This window comes from Malaclemys terrapin, chromosome 2 (assembly GCF_027887155.1).
Source record: "Malaclemys terrapin pileata isolate rMalTer1 chromosome 2, rMalTer1.hap1, whole genome shotgun sequence".
Classification (NCBI taxonomy): domain Eukaryota; kingdom Metazoa; phylum Chordata; order Testudines; family Emydidae; genus Malaclemys; species Malaclemys terrapin.
This window is the reverse complement of record NC_071506.1, coordinates 63,500,467-63,524,532: the sequence shown is the minus strand read 5'-3', so window position 1 is coordinate 63,524,532 and position 24,066 is coordinate 63,500,467.

Here is a 24,066-nt window from a genome sequence, read left to right as displayed (position 1 = left end):
TTATTTAACTCAGAGGGTTTAAAATGTTCTGAAAAGTGCACTTTCCACAAGCTGTATATTTTAATTAGCTATTCTTCAGTCACTGACAGGTAACAGTATGTCTTCCCCTCTGACTAGAGCAGAATTATTTCTAAGACTTGTTGATTTTAGTGCTTGATTAAATGACCATACACTCTTTTTTATTTTTGTTTTACTCTCTTCCATTTTATTTCCCCAGAAATTTCAGTGAAAAAGAAAATAATGAAACTAAGCTAAAGAAAAGAAACAGACAACCCCACAAGATCCACACCTGGCTGCATTTATTTACACCAAATTAGTCAAGAAGTTCAACTTGATTTCTGACCAACCTTAATATTTTCAGCATGAAGACAGCAATTATAGATGAAGTAGGCAGGCAGGCTAGTACACTCTTGTCCAAAAGGAGCCAAAAGTGACTTTCGTAAACATTTGATTGCATTACTCTTTCACTGCAGTATGTATTGTGCATCATTACATTGCCTCCTCAGAAACTGCAATTATTTGATAATCAAAAGATCTAAGTCCATGAAATACAAGGGTGTTATTTCTCTTCCTGATTTTATTTTTCATGCACATTATATGGTTTTGCTTGTTTATTGCCATCAAAAGGAAATTACTTTAGACACCATACTTCCTGACTCAAAATAGTTGTTCATGGTGACACCATCATTGCCAGTATAAAGGTCTCCATTGTATCAGTTGTGAAGGCGGTCATAGAAGATGTGTTGTACTGAAGGTTCCTTATTCATTATTAACCATGCATGTGATTATCAGTACTGCTTCTTTTTCTTTCGTCATAATGGAATCACAGGGTTAGAAGGGACTGCAAGGGTCATCTAGTATAAGTCAGATGTGTCAATCTTAAGCTTGGACCCAGCAAGACTGATAGATTTGAAGTGGCTGTTTTTATAACACTGTGAGTCAAAGTCTGCCAACCTTACTCATGTTGAGTAATGAGTAATTTCTTTTTTGAGTGGAGTAGGGTCCAACTCAACATGAGTAAGGGTGGCTGATTCTGGCCTGTTTTATTAATTAGTTTTTCTCTTTATAACATTTAGCGATGTCAGTCTTATAAAAAAGAAGAACAGGAGTACTTGTGGCACCTTAGAGACTAACAAATTTATTAGAGCATAAGCTTTCGTGGACTACAGCCCACTTTTCGGAAGATGATGTCTGTCTGTATCTGTATGAGTTTTTTCATGAGGTTGATGGATTTCCATTCCATACAGCTAAATGCAGTGCCTTGCATAATGACAGGTTTCAGAGTAGCAGCCGTGTTAGTCTGTATCCGCAAAAAGAAGAACAGGAGTACTTGTGGCACCTTAGAGACTAACAAATTTATTAGAGCATAAGCTTTCGTGGCTGTAGTCCACGAAAGCTTATGCTCTAATAAATTTGTTAGTCTCTAAGGTGCCACAAGTACTCCTGTTCTTCTTTTTTGCGGATACAGACTAACACGGCTGCTACTCTGAAATCAGTCTTATAGTGACTCTGAGACATGGGCACTCTTTTGTTGAGTCCAAGAGAGCTATTACTTCTATTTTAAAGCTACACTTGAGGCAATTGTTTTCAGTATTTTAGTCACAGACATTATATAGTTTGTGTGTTTAATTAATTTATAAGGACACAATAAATTGAGCTGCTAAACAAAAATGTGTCCTATTGTGTGCTGGGGCAGGGAATCTCCCATTGAAAAATGAAATATTGCTACTAAATTTTAAAATCTAAATGCAAATTTTTTTAAAGTTATTTTTCTGCCCTTGCTGATAAAAAATGATTATAATACTGTTAAAAATAAGGGCCCAATCCTGGTTTAATTGAAGTAAATGGAAGCAAAACTTCCATTGACTTCAGTTTGCATAGTCAGGCCCTACACTTGGGCATTCATGGGCTATGACCTTCTTGTGATAAGACATTCTGCTGAATCCATCATAGTGGTTTATTGATAAATGGAAAGTGATGTTCCAAGCCCCAGTTATATTACACTATAAGTGAGATAGTTAAATACAAATGTATAAGAAGATGGTAATCTAAAACTACAACACTTGTCAGCATGCATTAACCAAATTAGTCATGTGTTAAGTATGATGTTGAAAAGAAGTGTCTTATTTCAAGAATGTATTCGCTTTATTCCTGATTAGATAAAACATGACATGAATGATTAAAAAAACAACACACTCTGTGAACCAGGAATACACGATGGCAAAATCTGAAATTATTTTGTTAATAAAATAGTATTTGTGGTGGAACAAGGAGCGGGGAGAGTAAAACCAAGAGCAGAATTTACGAACATTAGGCAAAATAGGTTTTTTTATTTTATGTACTTATTTGGGTGAATATGCCCCAACAAAAAAAATGAACAAAAACAAAACAAGCTCAAACTAATTTTACTATTTATTATTAGTAATATTAATCATGTTTGTTCGAGTACGTAGGGGCCAAGAAGAACATGGTCCCATTGTGCTAGGCACTGTATAAATGTACAAATCTAAACAGATAGCATGGACAAAGGATAGTAGAAAGAACTGTTACACACAAGCAGAGTGAACAATGTGATGGTGGCAAATATGCCACTAGTTCCACAATTTTGGGGGAGAAGGTTAGTTGGGAGGGGATATGCTGAATGGAAATACAAGAGCGGGGATCGGTGATATTGACGGGATGGGGCAGTAAAGGAAGGAGGAAGCTATGAAAGGCAGGTGTCACGTGGGGCTGAGGTGAAGAGGCTGAGAGAAGGTGCAGGAGGCAATAGGTTTGATAGCAATTTCTCTAGTTAGGTTCAAACAGTATTAACAAGTAGTAATGTCCCACTAAACAAGTAGCTTCCATTCCTCCCCTCTCCCAGAGATCAGTGTAATCAGTGTTGCTGGGGCAATGATTTCATGACTGGGGTGTCCCTGTGTCCATAACTGATCCTTGGGACTGATGACATTCGTCACAAATTAAAGCAGCATGAAGGTGCCGGGCGACTCAATGGAGAGTGGCCCAGCCATCTTTGAAGACCTCTACGTATATAGCTCCTATCAGTGTAGTATCTAAGTACTGAATAGCATTAGTGTCACTGTCATTGCTGCTCTTCTCCTTCACAATGAATTGCCATTTAAATTCTGATAATTCCATCTCTAGCTAAGAATAGAACAAGACCAGAAAATAGCATGACACTAATACGGGCCCGGAATGAGTTAGCATTATTTCCGGTGCTATTACAGCTTTAAGATTATAATCTTATACTATTCCTCACCTGGCCTACTGCTTTTATACTTACATAGGTTACAAGAGCCTGCTCTGCTGATTGTCACAGCCAAACAGTGTTAGCTAATGAATTATTCCAAGTGAATTAACAGACTGAAGGGGTCCTCTACCTGTCTAATGCTTACAGAGCAATATGTGAAAACAAATACATTAATTGAAGTAGACTGTATTTGAAGTGCCCCCATCTCTGAGTGCCACTGCGGGCCTCTCAGTGTGTTTGTTAATTGGGTGACTGGTCAAGTGATCACAGTTATTCGTAACCAGGTGCTTCAGCATGAAGCGCCTGACCCAGATCACTTGAAGCCAATGGGAATCTTTCCATTGGCTTCACTGGGCTTTAGGTCTAGTGCCAATTGTCTCAGAGACAGAGGCTCCTTTGAAATGTAACGAGCAGTATGAAGACTCTTCTGTGAGGTGAAAATGTTTGTTTTTTGGTTAGCCAGAAAATTCCCAAACTACTGAACTCTGGGGTCATGTGTGAACTTTACCACCAACACCAGCCCTCCACTTCAGAGTATATCTACATGGGAAAACTTGTGTTTTTCTGCACTAGTGCAGCTTCCCCATGCTACCAATCATAAAGCTGTATGGCAGAAAGGGTGCAGGCAATTTTATTACTGTGTCGCTTAACTCTGCAATACAGCTGTATAAATGCCTGCGACATCTATGCTATAGCTGTCATTGGTAGCACTGCTGGAATTCCACTGCTGCAATGTAAGCAATACCAGTCAGACTCTGAAATCACTCCCAGTTAAGTGAGGCAACAGAGATGTGCCACCCAAATAGTTCAATTCTCAACACATTGGAGACCCCGACATATAACTGTAGCATGCAGCTGTAATTTGCTCCTGTATTTTATGGAAGGATTCCACTATATCCCTTCTAGTTGCAGAATATGTTGAGCTCTTTTAATGTGGTTTTATTTTTCACATCAAACACTATGTTAGTTTGTCCAGCACTCAGGAGCAAGCTTACAACAAACCATCATGCATGGAAAAAGAGGTGGAAATTTTTATTTGGATATAGAGTTCAGCTATGAGCTTCCAACGTGTTGCTAAGATATTCACTTCCAAGTTATGCATCTCCCTTACAATCATATAACACATGAACATTTGGTGTGAGAATACTACCAACCTCACATACTTTGAGAGCTTCATGACACTCTGAAGCTGATCCTGGGGTGGTTTAAAAAAAATAATTTACTGGGATGCTGCTGCCCTCATTGACTCTGGGAGAGCAGGGTGCATGGTTTCACCTTGCATTATTGAAGGTAGCTAAGCCTTGGAGGTATTTACCACTAGGAAGCGCAAATGGTGTTTGCGCCACTTCACCCTTTGTGGTAAAGTAGACTATGCTGATATCTTCTGACACTACAAACCCATTGTGACAGGGGCAGTCTTCTCCTTTAATACTCCAGAGGCCCAGGGAGCAGCCAGCTCTGTTCAGGAGAGGCAGGTATTGGGAATCATCCATCCTACCTGGACAGCATTCAGTGATAGGGTCTGATGATTCTCATGTAGGGGATATAAATGAGGACCCCAGACCCATGAGATGGTGACACTGTGCCTCAGTGGGTCACAGCTGAGGATGCCAAATTCCGGACAAACTGCTGAGAAATATGGCAGACTCACCCCAGACTGGTGGTTATTCTGCCTTTAGATATACCAAGCCAGCAACAAAATAAACTTCTGTCTCACCACACTGGTTAACAAGAAGTTAAGAATGCAGTCTCCTTAAGCATTCCTGCACTCATTTCACCACCCAGACACTAGACTTTATGATGAGTGGTTATTGAAAACCAATTTAATCAAACAAAGGGTCCTTCTAACCCAAGAGATCAGCCACACAGCAAGGTCAATATATAACTCAGATCTTACCCAATAATCATGCTGTTGCCAGTCCTTTAGTATCTAATATCTAAAGGTTTATTTATAGAGAAAAGGAAGAGGAGAGAGTTAAAATGGTCAAAGGAATCAAATACATACAACCATTGCAAAGTTCTTGAATCAGGTTTGTAGCAGTGATGTTATAAACCGCTGGCTTGTCAAGTCTCTGGTAACTTCCAAAAAATTGGAAGGTCCTCAGTCCATTGATTGAAATGCTCCTTTTAGTGTAAGTGCATAGGTCAGAGATCAGAGCAGGGAAGAGGCAAAATGGAGATGGACCTTTGTATCTTCTCCCATGTAAAGGGACTGCTCTCAGACTAATTTGTGGAAAATTATAGGCACAAGATGGAGTCCAGGTCACATGAGAAAGTCACATGCCCTTGCATGCTTTGATGACTCATAGGAGCAGCCAGTACCTATATTATGGCTAAAGCATCCACAGGAAAGCTCACTGGACAGGGACAAGCTTGGCCCACTGTATTCTTTAATAGGCCATCAACTTGAATGGTCCATTCACAATGTGCTGGCTAGACCAGATGTAAACTACCTTGTGGATGTTGCCCCAGAAGCAAACACATTTGAAATACTGGTACATAGTCAATATTCATAACTTTAGATACAAAGATGATACCGTGACACCCTGACACTCCCTTATTCATCACTGTCATGTAGTTAGGATATGTTTTGCACAAAGTATGCCTTGTGAGGTATCATTCTAAAAGTCTTGATCTGCTAGACATTAATATCTCATTGGATTGTATGTGCTATCATCGTATGTTAAGTTATGAAGTTTGGCTATGTATGTGTTACTGAAACATGTTGTGAAGGTTGAAAACACCCACATACAGCCTTTCAGCTACAACAGTAAAAAGGCCAAACAATGTTAACGGCTTATTGAGGCGATGCACAAAAGCACAAAGATTACCCCAGGAACTGTATACAATAGAAACCTCTCAGAGACCGCACTACCCAATGGGAACTGTTTGACCCAGATCACAGCAAAAGAGCTTTCCAGCAAGTGGGAAGAAGATATAAAAGGGGGACAATGACATCATGATGGTACAACACACCTGGAAATACCTGAGGAACAAAGACTGAACTGGAAGAAATGAGGGTCCCAGCCTAAAGGGATTTTGAGCCTATGTATGAAAACTTGGGAAACCCAAGCTGCAAAGCAAAGGCAGCTTGTACCTTAAGAATCTGCCAGGCTGTTTATCACTCAGGGTGAGAATTTGCTAGTTTATATCCTACCTATCTAGAATGTTAAACTCAATTTGCAGTTTTGTTTATTTACTAGGTAATCTGCTTTCATCTCTTTGTTATCCTTAATCACTTAAAATCTATCCTTTTGCAATTAACAAACTTATTTTATGTTTTAATCCGAACCAGTGTGCATTTGACTAAGGTGTCTGGGGAAAAATCTCATCTTGGTTATGACAAGTGTACCTGGCCCTCTTCACATTGAGAGAGAGGCAGACTGGGTATTAAACCCATATACTGGCCAGATTTGACCAGGGCAGGACAATACTGCTCTGGGGTCCTAGGCTGGGAGACTGGTGGTTAGAGAGCCTGCATGTAACTGCAGCTGGGTGTGTCCCTACCTGTGTAAATGCTGGTGAAAGTGCAGGTTTGGAGGGCTTTGCAATTTGTCACAGCAGCACAGTGTGAGAGGGAGTCCAGGCCGGTGGTTCCAGGTGGCATCCCTGGGGGAACTTGTCAGAGATACATGCATACAAACAGGATAATCATATTTGTTAGATTGTAACTTTTCCATTGATACCTTACATGACATACTTTGTACAATATTTGTTGCAATTGTCTAACAGTGGCAATATTAATGATATAAATGGTCATAGTTCTACCATACTGCATCACAGAGGGTTAGAAAGATATTCCCGTAACTGCAGCAGAAGAAGATTACAAGAGGGCTAGAAGGCCTTGGAGCCTCCCTGGGCTGGGAAAGGCCCTGACCATTAAGCTGTCGGAGGCCAGAGCCCCCATGAACTAGGCTGGGAACAAGACTGTTATTTTATATTATTGTTCTATGTTTCCTTTCCCCTCCACCCCCTGCATTGTACAATAAACAGGGCCCTGAGGTAAAGGCAACAAACTCAACTGGGCGTGGCCAGTTGTTGTTCCCAGGCTGGTGGATGGAGGAGGATCCTGTGTATGTGGCGATAAACTGCTTTTGCAGGTGATTAATATTTTGTTACAAAAGGACTCAACAATCTCTGATGCCAAGAACATTATTCCTGCTTTCATGAAAAGAAGATTCAACAAATTGCAATATTAAAAAAGAAAGCAGTGATTTTTGTAACTTGGTCTACGACTTGCTGCTCTTTATTGTGATGCAACTATATGTGGCTTTTCAGTAATTGCATTTGCAAATGTCCAGTTGCACATACAACTTCTCATTTGCATAAGCAATGATTATGATTATGCATGCAGTCAAGATAACTGTGTGGAAGGTCATGTTCATTTTTACACAAATACTTAGAAAAATGACTGCTAATATAATTAAAGACTTCACTATCATTTCTGAGTTAACATTTGTTTTATCTAAGCTATATTCTTCCTAAGTCACGAAAAGAGATGCTTTTTAAAAGTAATAATTATGAACTTACATTCATTGTTAAATTAAACTTCATATACTTCATATAACACAAGTATGTCAAATATCCTAAAGAATATAAGGACCATAAAAATGTAGAAACTGTCATGATAGATGAGAATAATAATACATCTAGTCTGGTATTCTGCCTCTCACAGTGATCTATACCAGATGCTTTAGGGGAAAAACAAAACAAAACAAAAATCACATAGACCAGGTGAGTGCACTTGAATAACTGGTCAATAGCCAGGGTAAATTTCTTCCTAACTTGAGTTTATATCCTGAAGCATGAAGATTAATAGAGCCTGTAAATGTTATCCTAACTAATGTAATAGTAGAAGGTATTTATTTTCATGTGAGTCTAGCCTTATTTTATACCTTACTCATATGTTTGCCTCAATAATATCCTACTAGAACTCTTTATTGAGTTTAATCTGAATGAGGAATAAAAGGTCACAGCACACAGTAGTGGTTTATTACATCTAATAAGTTGTGATGATAGTTAACAATTCTTCAGCATGGAGAATCATCCAACCAGGTGGACCTTTTCCTAAGTATGGACAGCTGTGAGATTGGACCCATTTATTTCAGATGTGGAGCTTATCATGCATGCCTTTGCACTTTAAGATTAGACTACTGGAGCGTGCTCTATAGGGCACTGCTTGACTCTATTGAGAAACTGCAACTGGTGCAGAAATTGACGGCCTGCTTTTTAAGTAGTGTTCCTTTTGTGGAGCATATTAAACCTGTACTGGCTATCTATTGATTTCCAGATTGTTTTTAGGATCTTAGTTTGACTTACTGAACCTTAAATGGCCTGAGGCCTATATAAGAAACTGCATCTGTCCCTGTGACATACTGCTAGAGATGCAGCTAACTGAGGAGTTTGAGCTGATGCCTCATTGGAATAAGAGTGGGTAGCTGGTAGAGCATTCTCCATTAGAACCTTTGGAACTTGCTTCCTCCCCAGGTCTGTAAAAAAAACCAACAACACACACACACACAAATCCCACTCCCCCCGCAAAAAAACCAGCTCTCCAGGTGCCCTGCAAGGCTCATATTTTCTCCCATGCTCATGAGGGGATGGGAGTTGGGTAGGGCTGGGTAGTGGTGGTGTTGGACTTGGGTTGTGGACATGGGTGGATTTGATTGATTTCTGTTTAATTTATCCTGTCCTTGGCTCTTTGATCTGATCTGGGGGGACTGACAGGTTTGTTTATCTTGTCAAAAATTGTCTGTGCCTCCCAGAGCACTGGACAGTGGCTCTGTCAAATCCAATGAAATTACATAAACAAATGTGTACACAAATTATAATTGAAATGGTTCACCATGCTTTTATTAGGATAATTTTCTGATGCTAAGGGGGTTTTAGATTTCTTGCATGAGTGTAATGCTATACATTTCTCTCTTACTTGTGTAACGTATTCATTTACCGGCTGTGTGTTGGACCATGCAAATAATGTAATGTAAATGTAATGACTTTGGAGTGTGTGTGTGTGTGTGTGTGTGTGTGTGTGTAAATTGAGAAGGAAAGCATGAATAGTAGCAGGTTCAGTTTGCATGATTACAAGGGAAGCGCATGGCAGTCAAAATGTGGGGGCATAGGATTTGGTATACAGAATCAGATCATTAAACTACTTAGTCCAGCATCCTGCTTCAGGCAAGTGCTAACACCCTGTACTTCAGAGGAAGGATTAAAAAACAAAACAAAACCCCAGACTCACAATGCACCAAGCCAAATCTGCTAAGATACATGTTTGAACAAAATTCCTTCCCGATGTCTGTGGGTGATCAATTCATGCCTTGAAGCATGAAATTTGATAGCTCTTATTATCTTAACTTGCTTAGCTACAAATGGTCTTTAATGCTCATAAAATCATCCAATCCTTTAAAAAATTCAGAAATTATATCTGATTTAATGACTTCCTGTTATAATGAATGTAATTTTACTTCTATACCGTTTGGGCCGGCTCTAGGCACCAGCAAAGCAAGCAGTTGCTTGGGGCGGCAGATTTGCAAAGGGCGCAATAATCCAGCATGGGAGCTGTAGTTCCTTGGTTAGCTCCCTGGCTATAGAGCCAGCCCTGGAGCAGGGAAAGAACTACATTTCCCAGCAGTCCCTTGGCCACTAGCAACAGGAAGGGGTGTGGGAAAGGAGTATGGAACTGAAATCTGCAGCTTGCTGTGAATGGTAGGAACAGAGCCAGCTCTAGGTTTTTTTGCCACCACCCCCCGCCCTGGGTTCCCCTTCCCCCCGCCCACACCCCCTGCTGCCCCAGCTCTGACCCCCACCTGCACTCCCCTGCTGCCCCAGCCCTGGGCTCTCCTCCCACCCGCAACTCCTGCCCCGCCCAGCCCTGGGCTCTCCCCCCCCCCGCACACCTTGCCACCCCAGCTCTGGCCCCCACCTGCACCCTCCTGCTGCCCCAGCCCTGGGCTCTTCCACGCCCACACCCCCACCTGCACTCCCCTGCTGCCCCAGCCCTGGGCTCTCCCCCCATCCGCACCTCCAGCTGCCCCAGTCCTGGGCTCTTCCCCCACCCCCTCACCCCCTGCTGCCCCAGCTCTGGCCCACACCTGCACCCCCTGCCGCCCCAGCCCTGGGCTCTTCCCCCCCCCACCCACACCTCCTGCCGTCCCAGCCCTAGGCTCTCCCCCAAAGAAGGAATTGGGGGGACTAAATGGACGGTGCACCTCTCTATCTGAAGCCTAGCAAGGGAAGTATGTGGATCCCACTAGAATTTAAAATGAAAAGTAAGGGAGGGGAGGCTCTGGACCTGGGCAGCTTTAGATACAGTACCAGGCACTTAGGAGGATTTCCATTTCTGAGCCATGGAAGCAGAAATTGACTTTTCCTTTCCAAAAATAGCTAATATTCAGAAAGGGAATCTAGCACCTGCCTTCCAGATTTGAACACCCTCAAAATTCAGGAGTGCTCAAGCTCAATTTGGGCAGCTGTTACTTCATTTCCCCCAAATCAAATATACTGATCCACTGTAACTTGCTGTAGAAAAAGTAGAATAAATTGAGCAAGAAATGCTTCCCAGTGGTTATTAGGACTGGAATTGCTATTTTCAACAGCCATTGTTTTTTTTTTTTTTCCCTAAGTTTTAGTTTTATTTGTTTAAAAGGAAGACCGTGATAGTGCATTTCCCCATAGAAACAAAGAATGGAACAAAAGAATAATAAAGGCACCTCAACTTTTCCTCATTTATGTAGGACAGTCTTATAATATGCATCCAGATATCCTCCAGTCACACAAGCTGAAAATTGTTCCACTTTACTGCAGTTCTGTAACCATATGGGAACCGATCCTGTCTGTGTTCTGTGCACATCCAAAATTCCTGCTGAATGACCCGCCCTGGGAGCGAGTTATCGGTGACCCAGGGCTGGGGTGGCAGGAGGGTGCAGTTGGGGGCAAGAGGCGGGGGAGAGCCCAGAGCTGGGGTGGGGGGCAGCCAAAAATTTTTTTGCTTGGGGCAGCAAAAAACCTAGAGCCGGCCCTGTATACTGTAAAAAGCAATACTCTTACTTTGTACTAAATATACTAATTTTAATTTCAAAGGTGGCCCCTTGTGTTTGTATTACACTGCTCTACAGCCAAAATGCTTCTGAAATAAATGTAGTCAAACTTTACTAATTCTGGGTCACTGAGAACAAAAATGATGCTTAAAATTGTTGATTGGCTCTAGTTTTCAAGATATGCTATTGGGTCAGTATATACGACCCTTGACTTGGGAATGGCGGAGGATAAGTTAGTTATAAAAGGAAGGGATCTTAATTTAAACCAGAAATGACTAAAATACATCTTTGACTGGATCTATGAATAAATCTCTGACTGAGTTTGGACAGTACTTGCTTTTTAGGCAAAACAATGAATGATGCAATCTGAAGCTGGCATTGCGTCATACATGATATGAATTGCATCATGTTATTCCTAGAAGTCATGGATGATGCAATCATAACGAAGCTTACATCACTCTGCTGAACAAATTGCCCTATATCAGCTCTAGAAATCATACAGTGTCATGCTCTCTTATTTGTCAGTGTTTGATTTTGCAAAGGGACACATTTCTGTTTAGCCAAAGTGAGCAGAGATGCCTCGTACTTGTGTGAACAGTGCAGATAACTTCTGCTGTGTTTGTGGTGAAGTGAATATTGCATCACAAAAGCGCAGTATAACCACTATGGTTAAGAAAGCCTATCACCTTTATTTTGGCTGCAAAATTGGAAATCAGGACAAGAGGTGGGCCCCACACATATGCTACAACACTTGTGTAACAAATCTTCGCCAGTGGTTGACCAGGAAAAGGAAATCTATGCCTTTTGCAGTGCCAATGATTTGGAGAGAGCCAACAGATCATACCAGCAATTGTTACTTCTGCATGGTGCCTCCAGTTGGGAAAGGTGTGTCAAAGAAGAAAAAGTGGACTGTGCATTATCCAAACATTTCATCAGCTATACGCCCAGTACCCCACGGAGAAGGACTGCCGGTTCCTGATGCACCAGAATCATTCTCACTTGAGTCAGACGAGGAAGAGGAAGAGGATGAAACTTCTGGTCCTGAACCATCAATGTCACAGGATCCACATTTTCTCCCATCCTCCTCCTCTGAACCATACCTCATAACACAAGGTGAACTGAATGACCTTGTCAGGGATTTGGAACTACCCAAGAGTAAGGCAGAGCTGTTGGGCTCCAGACTACAGCAGTGGAATCTCCTGGCAGGTGATGTTAGGGTTTCCATGTTCCGTGACTGTCAAAAGGATCTTGTCCCATTCTTCTTCATGGAAGGTGATCTTGTAGCCTGCAACAACATCGATGGTGTGATGGCAGCCCTCAACATCGTTCACGATCCAGATGAGTGGAGACTGTTCATTGATTCATCGAAGACGAGTCTTAAAGCTGTTTTGCATGATGGCAATGTTTTGCCATCAATTCCAGTTGGTCATGCAGTCCATATGAAGGAAACCTATGACAACATGAAACAAATTTTGAGGTGCATAAACTATGACCAACATCAGTGGCAGCTTTGTGGCGATTTGAAGGTTGTTGCTCTCTTGCTTGGTCTGCTGACTGCATACACAAAGTATTGCTGTTTTCTCTGCGAATGGGATAGTTGTGCAAGAGATTCCCACTACATCAAGAAAGATTGGCCACTCCAACAGTCATTGGAGCCTGGGAGGAAAAGTGTTCAGCATCCACCACTTGTTGAATCAAGGAAGATTTTGTTACCACTCTTACACATCAAGCTGGGTCTGATGAAGAACTTTGTCAAGGCCATTGACAAAACACAAGCAGCTTTCAAATACCTCTGTGGAAAATTTCCAAGGTTAAGTGAAGCTAAGATAAAGGAAGGTGTCTTTGTTGGTCCTCAGATTCGTGAACTTCTTCGAGATGATGCATTTGACCATGCACTGCGTGGCAAGGAAAAGACGGCATGGAAAGCCTTCCAGTTAGTGGCAATAAATTTTCTCGGAAACAACAAGGCAGACAACTACAGGTTGTTGGTGGAAAACCTCCTCAAGGCATACAAAAGCCTTGGTTGCAATATGTCACTAAAGATACATTTTTTGCACTCTCATCTAGATTTTTTTCCACTGAACTGCGGAGCAGTGAGCGACGAGCACGGCGAGCGATTTCACCAGGACATTGCAACAATGGAGAAACGCTATCAGGGCAAATGGAGCCCATCAATGCTTGCAGACTATTGCTGGACAGTGACAAAAGATGCTCCATTTAACGAATACAAGAGACAAGCCAAGAAGTGCCGAGTAGACACTGAATAGGACTAAACTATGTACATAATAGTTTTTTGCCTTTTGTTTCATAATAAATTTTATTTATATAACCCTTTTGCTGATTTTTAAAGTGTTACATAAACAGGACAGGTGAAATATTATCATGTAATTTGTTAGTCTCTAAGGTGCCACAAGTACTCCTGTTCTTCTTATTATCATGTAAAGCAACCATAAACACATGAAAAGACCTAGGTTTACAATTTATGATTAAAACTCTACTATCTACACAATATATATAGACATAAAATGTAAAAACTTAAATATCTTAGAAACAGTAGCCAATCAGTTGTTTTAATTGTCATATTTGAATTCAGCACATCAAAATACATAATAAATAGCACATTTTATGTCTGAAGCAGACGACTTCTCAAAAATTGTAGACCAGTGTAACTAGTAGTTTCAGGATTGTTTTGTTAAGGAAACAGTATAAAAGAGTTACCAATCAGTTTTTATCATAAATTTCATAATTTTGAATACTTAAAAGATATTACCTCACCCATCTCATTCCTAAATTTATTAGACCAACAAAAAGATAATATCTTTTATTGAAAATATCATTTTGTTGGTCTAATAAAAGATATTACCTCACCCATCTTGTTTCTTTAATATTCTGGGACTGACTTGGGAACATATAGTTTATTTCCCAACTAAACAATTATAGTGTATTTAATCTCTTATTATAGGGAAGTCTTGCTATACCTCAAGCCATCTTTGCTTCCCTTCTTTGTCCCTTTCCAATATCTGCTTTTATTTTAAAGTGAGGCAACCAAAATAAAAAACTATTTTAACTGAGCTCATACTGTTATATAATAAAGTGATTTGATTGCTTCCTTCCCGAAAGTTAGGAGGCTTAGAGGGATGAAATTCTGCTTCTTCTTCAAGGGAAAAGCCAGCTCTGTCCAGCCTTATTTATGTCCATTATAATGTTGCTTACCCATAGTTCCACATACTGTGTTTTGTTGAATTAGTTGGAATTTGTCTGTGTTCTGAGTGTGTAAATGATAATAGATTGTTCCTGGGGCTGAACTAATGAAAAAGTAAAGGAATAGTGCTCAATATGCCCTGGAGTAAGTAGATCACCCTGAGTGTACAGGCAGAGGACTTTGATTTGGGAATCAGATTCAAGTTCAAAAAGAAAGGGGAACGAATTTTATCCTAGAAACTAGGAGCTCTGCCTGAAAAGGAATGAACTTCCAAGGGTCCTATTTTGTTCTAGGCTCTCTGTTTGGAGATTTTGAATCCTGGGGGGAGGGATTCCGTGGCAGGGGATGTAACTAGACTGGACTAGGCTGAATTAGTGTGCAGTGACTTAACAGGATCCTGACAGGTAGCAGCAGCTCAGAGCTGAACTTCATAGGCCCAAAAAGACCACCTGAGGCAGAGCTGATGTTCGGTAGTGTGGACCTCTCTGGACTGAAGCAAACAGTCTGAGGAGAGCAAACCCCTCACACCTTCAGATGATCAATGAGTCTAATTCAACCTGTGAGTAGGCATTCGGGTGGGTGGTATTTGGTAACTACATTCTGGACCTCAATAAGCCAGATAATACATACTTTGAACTGTGCTGTGGCCATGCTCCTGATACACTGACTGGGGTTTCAACTTTTTGTGTGTATGTGTGTGTATATTATATAGAGGGTTATTGTTTCTCTTCTTTCCCCCCACTCCTTTTTGGTTCCATGTTCCCTGGGAATCCTGAGTGCTTATGATTAGGGAAGAACCACCTGCAGAGATGAGCAGAGAGGTTATATTTAAATTTCTAAGAGCTAAGGCAGGAATACAGCTCTGGATGGGGGCTCAAGCCATCATTCTATTTACGCTAGAAAAGGATCCCACACAGATTGCACCCAGCCTTTATTGCTGCCATTGGCATCTGGCAGGAGGGTTATGCTATTTATTTTGTATCTCTCTTTTAACCCACCCATGTATCCTGATTGCTTCTATAACTGCTGCTGTGTTACTGGACTTGATGAAGTAATTACCGTGGGAAGTTCTATAGCCAGTGTTATGTAGAGATTAGATTATTATAATTGTCTATAAAATCTATGGCCAGACATCTTAATTGAGCTATATATGGTTACTCTTCTATTTCTTCCTCATGCAAATGCAGAGCATATCAGCATATGATAGACAATGGTGCACCAGTGTATGGGGTCACAAAAGCCCCGCAACGAATCGGGAGAATTCACCCATTTTAGGCACTGTGTAGGGCTACCGCCTCCTTACAAGCCCAGAGCTGGGGCCAGGAAGTGAGTTGGTGTAGCAAATGGCACTACAGGAATTCTGGAATGCTCAGAGCTATGGAGCAGCCCTTGGGTAACCCTCAGGAAGCTGCCATAAATTGGAACAGTTCCAGACTGACTCACAAGAGCCCTCTGCTGTCTGTGGAAACTAGGTATTGAATAAAGACCTACAGCATTGTGCCATTATAAAATGGGTTATGAGTGAGATCTGAATCAGGCTGTCTACAATATCAATCATATACATTACTTTAAAAAGCAACAGAGGGTCCTGTGGCACCTTTAAGACTACAGATGTATTGGAGCATAAGCTTTTGTGGGTGAATGCCCACTTCGTCAGACGCGTCTGACGAAGTGGGCATTCACCCACAAAAGCTTATGCTCCAATACATATGTTAGTCTTAAAAGTGCCTCAGAAGCCTCTGTTGCTTTTTACAAATCCAGACTAACATGGCTACCCTTCTGATACATTACTTTAAAAGTCTACCTAGGAGAACTATGAAAGCAGGCAGAACACAATGAAAATATACTTCGCACAAAGTTATAGATATATGCATAAAGTGGTCACACTCAAGATGTTTGTTCGTTTGTGCAAGATGTTGCCAGCTCTAGGTATATTCCCCATTGCATTTATAAGAAATATATCTCAAACTGGTAAACTTCAATATTTGTAGAACCATTTTAAATGTGGGATGTGTGTGAGAGAGAATAAGAGGTCAAATTCTGTTCTCAGTGTATGTATGTGGCTCCAAATAGCATATAGTCCTAAGAGCCTGCTTGAAGCCCTACTGAAGTCAATGGGAATCTCTCTATTGACTTCAGTGGGCTTTGGATCAGGCCCTAAATTAGATGCCATTGTTCTTTGTCTTTAGAACTCTTAAATGTCACTGGCAGACAATTACAGTGGTCTTCAGGTTTGTGACCTTTGTGACCTTACCTGCATTAGGGTTTAGTAATGCATATCGCTTTGTTCTTTTGCACTGAAGAGTTTTAGGATCCTGAAACAATACTGATAAAGTTAGCTTTAAAAACAAAAGTCTTACCATTGTATCATCAGATTTATGAGTCTGGCATTTCAGCAAGATATTATTTTACACATGCTCCACTTCACTGCTTTGGAGGGCTATGTGACTAATGTGCATTTGCAATCCAACCTGTTTTTTATGGGTACCTTCTTTTTCAGGCAGGCATATCATTAGAAGTAAAATTTAATGAGGATAATCAAATTCTTAAAATCAATGTTTATGTAATTTATCTGTCAAAATTATCCTTAGCTATACTACCACACACTATTTGGGGGAGAAAGTAAAATAATTGGGTGAATAAATTATTCTATTTATTTAAGCTGTGCCTCCATATTAAATATAATACACTACAGCTTAAATCAAAGAGCTGGGCTCTCCAGCTGAGCGTTGTTATAGATCCATTGAACATAGAGTGGGACATAAAACATGCTCTCCCCTGGCTGACATGCTTTCCCTCTAGAGAGGGAGCTCGTCTCAAGCATCTGAGGATCATAGCAGTTTGAATCCCAGAGAAGCCCCTGCTTATGTGATGGCTGCCATCTTGGTTGTCACCAGACACTACACCAGCAACTTCCAAAGCTAAAGGCATGAGTTGCTACAGTTTGAGCTAAAGATCTAGCCTCTATAACTAAGCTACAACAGACTCACACTTTCTCTGTGGAACAGGCATAGTGGGGAGACATGTAAATCATACACTAATACGTGGGTTCCACTTGCATTTTTTAAAAATATGCTCCCTGTTGTGTTTTGAAGAGTCACAAAGCACCCACATGGATTTCGTTAACAAAATGGTTAACTTTGATTTAACACAGAAAGAAAAACTCAAGAATTAGAGAGCAATGTAGCAGAGTAACCAGTGTAAAAGACAGCATACTACTTTAGTATTTCTCAGGGAGGTCACACACAGTTCTGGATCCAGAATAATTAAATGTAGGTACAGACTAGAACATTAGTTTCAACAAGATCCAAGATTTCTAGCAGCTCACTTGGCCTCTAGCATTTCAGCTGCATCTTATCAGGGTTGGCCCTTGACAAATGACACCCCAGGCAGACGAGGAATGTCTTCCACGCCCCCCCCTTTATTTGTTAAATTTTTGAATATTTTATTTCTTATTGCACTTTTAGCCCATTTCATGACTTTGGTGCACGATTTGCATGCATGATTTATCCCTGTCATATAAGAAGATAAATTTGCATGCTAGACTCTGGCACCCCCCAAGCCTGGCACCTCAGGTAGTCGCCTGGGTTGCCTGCCTCTAAATCCAGCCCGGGTCTTATCCAATGCCCATTGAAGTTAGCCTATTAACTTTAATGGCCATTGGATCAGTATAATTGATCCTAGCTTACTCTATGTATGCTTACATTTCAGAACCTGTTAAAAGGACATGGTCCATTAAGGGTAGGTCCCAATCTTTAAAAATTTTTTTTTTTTATAAAAACAAAGAATCATAGAAGTGCTTCCCCTATTAACTTAAATTCCAGTGGAATCATTTAACATAAACATTCACCTTTACTGCTGACAAACATGCCACTTTGTGCTAATATCCCAAAAAAGTCGCTGAATAGAAAGTTTCTAGAAACAAAAGTGAAACCGAGTAATCTGTTTTCATTGTCTAAACGGAGAGAGAAATAAATAATGTCACCATTCATATTCCAAGGTGTTATTTATAGTATAGGTAAAGACTTTGTTGTTTTAAAAAATATTTTAAACCTGACAATATCCCTTTATCAGTCTAGTTAGTAGATTACATTATTGGTTCAGCACATATCTAAAGCTTCTGGTTAGTTACTGTACAATCTGAGCCAATTACTTGGTCTTGGATGGACAGTATGTTTTAAACTAATTATATCAAAAATCTCCAATAAATGTGCCCCTTGTCTTTACAGAGGAAAAAAAATGAATGTAAAGAACCCTAAACATTTAAATCATACAGTTTTATAGAACCATATCATTCTCTTCCCAAGCTTTTCCCACGAGGGTGACAGGAAACTTCATGAGTTTCTCCTTGCAGACATTTCTGTGTAATATTCCAGCTGGGGTAGAGGAGGAAGAGGGATCTGCCGCTTGGAGCCATAACAACAGAAGCTGGCTGCAAGTTCAGGAGCCACAAAAGGAGGGTTTTAGAATGCAGAAATGTGCCCAAGTTAATGCCAAACTTCTATGAGAATGTTTGTAAACTGGTGGGCTCTGTCACCAGCCCAGAAAGGGAAGCAAACACTAATCCCAAATTGTATTTTGCCTCAGAGCAGAATTTAGTGTTTTAATACAGAAGACATAAGTAATGCAAACTAAAGCGACTCCAATGACCATCACTAGCTGAAGTCTCTGAGGGATTCTCCTTGCCTCTAGACAGGGAAAAATAGGACACACCTTTCCCCTCTGCCCTATGGCCTCAGCTTTCTCCTTTTGATGTATCCCACCCAGCCATGATAGGTAGGGACCCTTTGCCCTTTTCCAGGCTGCTGTTTCTTGTTGACATAGTGTTGTGGGGCAAGTTGTCTCCTCCTCCACAGGTGCCTTTCCTCCCTCAATCCATGGACAGACCTTCAAATCCTTTTACGACTTGTCTACACAGGAAAGTTATTCCAGAATAAGATAAGGTTTAAATTGCAAGTGCAATAGCTATTCTGGAATAATTACCCACGTTGACACTATTATTCCAGAGCAGAAGTGTCTTTTTCTGGTTTAGCTTACTTCTGTTCTAAAATGGATTTAGGTAAATCAGAAAAAGGCTCTCTATTCTAGAATAAGTTTGTACACAATGGAAGCTATTCTGGTCAATTTCCCCATGTAAACAAGCCACAAGAGAATTGTGGCAGAGGCAGTGCTCCTACTCTCAGTCCTTCCAGACAGGTAGCTCTTTGCCTTGCATTGTTACCTGTTATTTTCCTCTGAAGAAAATAAAACTGAAGCTTTATTAGAGATTGTCATTTACTCTTGTTGATTTAACCCCCCCCCCCAACTTCCATTTTTAATATCCTTTGAGGCCCTAAAGAATAGATTTCTCTTCCCACTGATTTTGTCCCTTTTCCATTTGGCAAATATTTGTTTTGTTCCTTGCATTTTGGACTGCTGCTGAAACTAATAAGGCTTTTTACTTTGTGTTATGTGCACCATAATAATCAGGCATGAAGAGAGCAGTCTGGAAATATTATTTAATTGGTAGATTTTGTGTACTGTAAAGCACTGTAATAATTTTAAGGTATATTATATTCCACAGAGCTCAGTGATGGATAATGGAATGATGAGTCTTTTGCTTTAAATAACTGATTGAATCCAGCCCAGGTCTGAATGTAGTCAGTGGAGTTCTTCTGACTGGTAAAAAGCCCTATGTGAAATGAGCTTGAATTCTGTAGAGATGCCCCCACGATGACCCATAGTGTCAGTCCTAGTAGAGAGTCCAAGGATCAAATGGGCATGGAGAATGCTCTACCTTTTCTCACCTTGAAGAGGCGTGATGATGGTAGCACTGTTGTTGCCCATGCTGTACTGTTTGTGTGGAAAAACATAAAAATCTAATTAGGCTGACAAAAGTCCTCCCTCATTAATATCTAGATTGGTCAGTCTGGAACTTTTCACAAGGATTACCATATATTTTAAAAATCATATCTAATTCTGGGTCTAAAGTGCTTAAGTAGAATTAGGATTAGAGGGATAAAATATGAACACAATCCACATTCAGATTTAATGTAAACCAGAACATTAAAAAGCTACAAAATGATGATTTAAAGTGCTCAGCCTCAGACAATTTCTTAAATATTGTTTGTTAATGGAAGACATGCTCTTGCTACAGAATATGATATGCCTCATGCTCCTCATTAGTTAAATGCCTAACCAGTTATACACATACCAAGAGATCTCTGCTGTACTATTTTAATAATGTTCTATTTTTACAATACAAACTAGGGCCCTACTTCTAAGAGAGACTTACACAAGTCTTTAATTTTAGTGACAGGAGGTCTAAGAGGTGAAAGCACTCTGCATGCAGAACTCTCATTGACTCTAATGGCAGTGCCCCATGCCCAGTGTTTGCACGACTGGGCCATCAGATACTAATGTTTAGAATTTTAACTCAGTTTCACAACTACATTCCTTATCATTCTCTGATAGTCATGCCATACATTCTAATGAAAACCAGCTCCTTCAGAAGGTTATAGAACCCAGCTCTTGATTAAAAGCAATCCAAGGACATGATTCTACAGCTCTTACTCATGCAAGCATTCCCACTGACAGTCAAGAGGATAACTCATAGGAGGAAGAATTGCAGTATCAGCCCATTTCTCCCCCTGCTATAAATGGGCAATGAGGCAAAGGAATTTATTCAGTCAATATTCTTATTGCTCAGCAGAGGTCAGTAGAGAAGCATAGCAGAGAAAAACTGAACATTCTTTTAAGAACTCATAGTTCCATACATCAATGGAAAAGTCTGGAAAATTGTGATTTCCGGAAGTGGAATTTAAATAACCTTCTTTTAAGCAAAACTTTAAAGGAAAAATGCAGTGGAATATAAAATCATTTCTAATAATTTGATCTGATATAAAATGTGGTTATCTCACCAGTAATCATTTAATACTAGAGATATAACTATACATGTATTTGGATGTAAGACAACTCATTCCTAAACTGTAGGTGCTGTAAAAAAATTAAAACAAAGCCCACAACAATTAGATTACAAATAAAAAGGTTTATTAATAATCTTAATATGCCCATGAATAGAAAATTATTAAGCAGGAAGCCATATTGTCAGTCTGATGATATGTACCTATTAAGGAAGATCAGTTCTACAGCAAGAGGGATGGGGAGTAGCAGATTTTTCTTTTAGAGTTTTATGTTTTCTGGTTTTTGTTTTATGTGGATATTCAAATGTACAAAGTAGAGGGAAAGGGGGAAAGAGATGTAGAAATCTCTTGCTGTCATCAGTAGCTCGGGCTGCACCTCTGATCACCCTGTCTTAATACATGTCATCAAGCTGTATTTGCTTTTGGAAATATAATGGCCCTGATCCAAGGCTCATTGGAGTCAGTGGGACTCCATTGTCTTTTGTAGACTTTGGATCAGTACTGTAGTATATAGGAGCCCAAAGGATGAACATTCATGTCAGTGCAGATTTTGAAACAGTTTAACATACATTTTAAAATACTACTTTTTAATGTTCTTACCTAACCTAATTAAATTATTTTGTCTATAGTTATCTAAGGCCATAGAGAAGAATCACTGCACTTTTCCTTTCCATATTATTTCCTTTTCTTTAGGGACAGAATTATTAAAGTAGTAAATCAAGTAAATTATCATGCAAAACTGGGTTACTGATCAACATATATAGATTTTTTTTAGGTTTTAATAATGTAAAATCAATAGGAACATTTAACACATTTTGGTACTTTCTGAATCTGATTTGAAACGTAGCTTCTCAGAACACTGTCTGTGTTGTAAACCATAATGTATTGCCAAAAGGTTGCTTTCTGAACAGGAAATGTATTTCCAGTGCTTGCACAGTTTAGCAGGCCTCCTTACCTTTGTGCTGTTACTGAGGTTCTAATTGAATGGATTTAAGGATTCTCTCTCCTCTCTGAAACAACAATTCAATGACACATTAATTTAGCACAATCATCTGTCTTTCTCTTGAGGAGGCTCAGAACTCAACTTTAGGTTAAAAAGATTTTAATTTAGAGTGAAACAAAGAAACTGTGCAGCCCATAACAATCCAAAAATCCACCCCATACCTGTTCCATCCCATTCCCTCTGCTGTGCTAGGGTCTGATCCAACTCCCATTAAAATCAATGAGTGTTTTTCTGCTGACTTCATTGGAAGGTGGAATGGGTCTTAGATATGGAGCACTTTGAATTCTGACACATATTATGGGCCTGATTCAAAGTCCATTGAAGTCAGTTAAAAGAGTCCCAATAATTAATTCAGTTGGCTTTCGATCACACACCAAATGAACAGGTATGGATTATATATAGGCATGGGGAAGTGCTATAAAGCTGCTTCTAGTAAGGCTGTGTGTTCACTGTGGAAAAAGACGTGTTCTTAATTCAAAAACAACAAGGAGTCTGGTGGCACCAGATGCATCCGAAGAAGTGAGGTTTTTACTCACGAAAGCTTATGCCCAAATAAATCTGTTAGTCTTTAAGGTGCCACCAGACTCCTTGTTGTTTTTGTAGATACAGACTAACACGGCTACCCCCTGATTCTTAATTCAAGTTAGCTGTCTTTTTCCAATATAGCTTATACCAGGTCCCTGTCCCAGCCAACCCTTTCCCCCTCCCCTTCCAAAACCCCCATACCTATATCAGCATAACTGCATCTACGCTGGGACTTTCTTTGGTTAGGAATATGATTTTTATTGCACACTCCTAACTGACACAGCTATGCTGGCAAAACTTTTAAGTGTAGGCCAGTGTTTAGTGACAATGAGTAATCTCTTTCTGTCCTTCCTTAATTAACATTTCAAAAACTACAACTTTTCCCTCCACAAAAAAAAAAAAAAGACTAAGTATGCCCAAGAATTCCTGTGTTATGCTTTTGCAGTCAGCACTTGGACAAATGACACATCCATATTCTGCACTGAGCCACAGGCTCCTCTCACATCAACATTATACCCTCATAAGTCCATTGAATTCAGACGAGTTACTCCTGGTTTACACCAGAACCAATCCCACTGTCTCTAGCAGTGCACCGATACTAAGCATGGGCAGCTTTGATTTGCTGTGTGCAGTTACATCAATGCAACAAATAAATAAAATGGCTTATCTGGAAAAGTAATTGCTAATAAATGCCCCAATCAGGAGATAAATACGACCCTTTTATCCTTTATCATCAAAGTACCTAGTCTTCAAGCATTAAAATGTTTGGCTAGTAGAAAGAATTAAAGATCTAGAAACCTTCCTGGTGATGCTAAACTGCAGTTACTAAATATTGGTCCAAAAGTTTTGAACTTTAAAGATGGTGTATGGCAGATCCTAAGTTAAAAGAAGTGCTTGGAGCATGATCTACATGCTGGAGAATTGCAAATAGAGTGCGGAAGGAAGAATACATAATGAGGTTAGTGTTGAGGGTCTATTCTGCGAGCGGTCCGAGATCAATGGGGTTGTGCATGCAGAATGGATTGGAACTTTGGGACAGTGAAAATATGAGCTTGGCTTGATCTACACTAAATGTTTTATAGCCACATCAGTCAACATAGCTATACCAAGAGTAGACATATTTAGATTTAGACATATACAGTGGG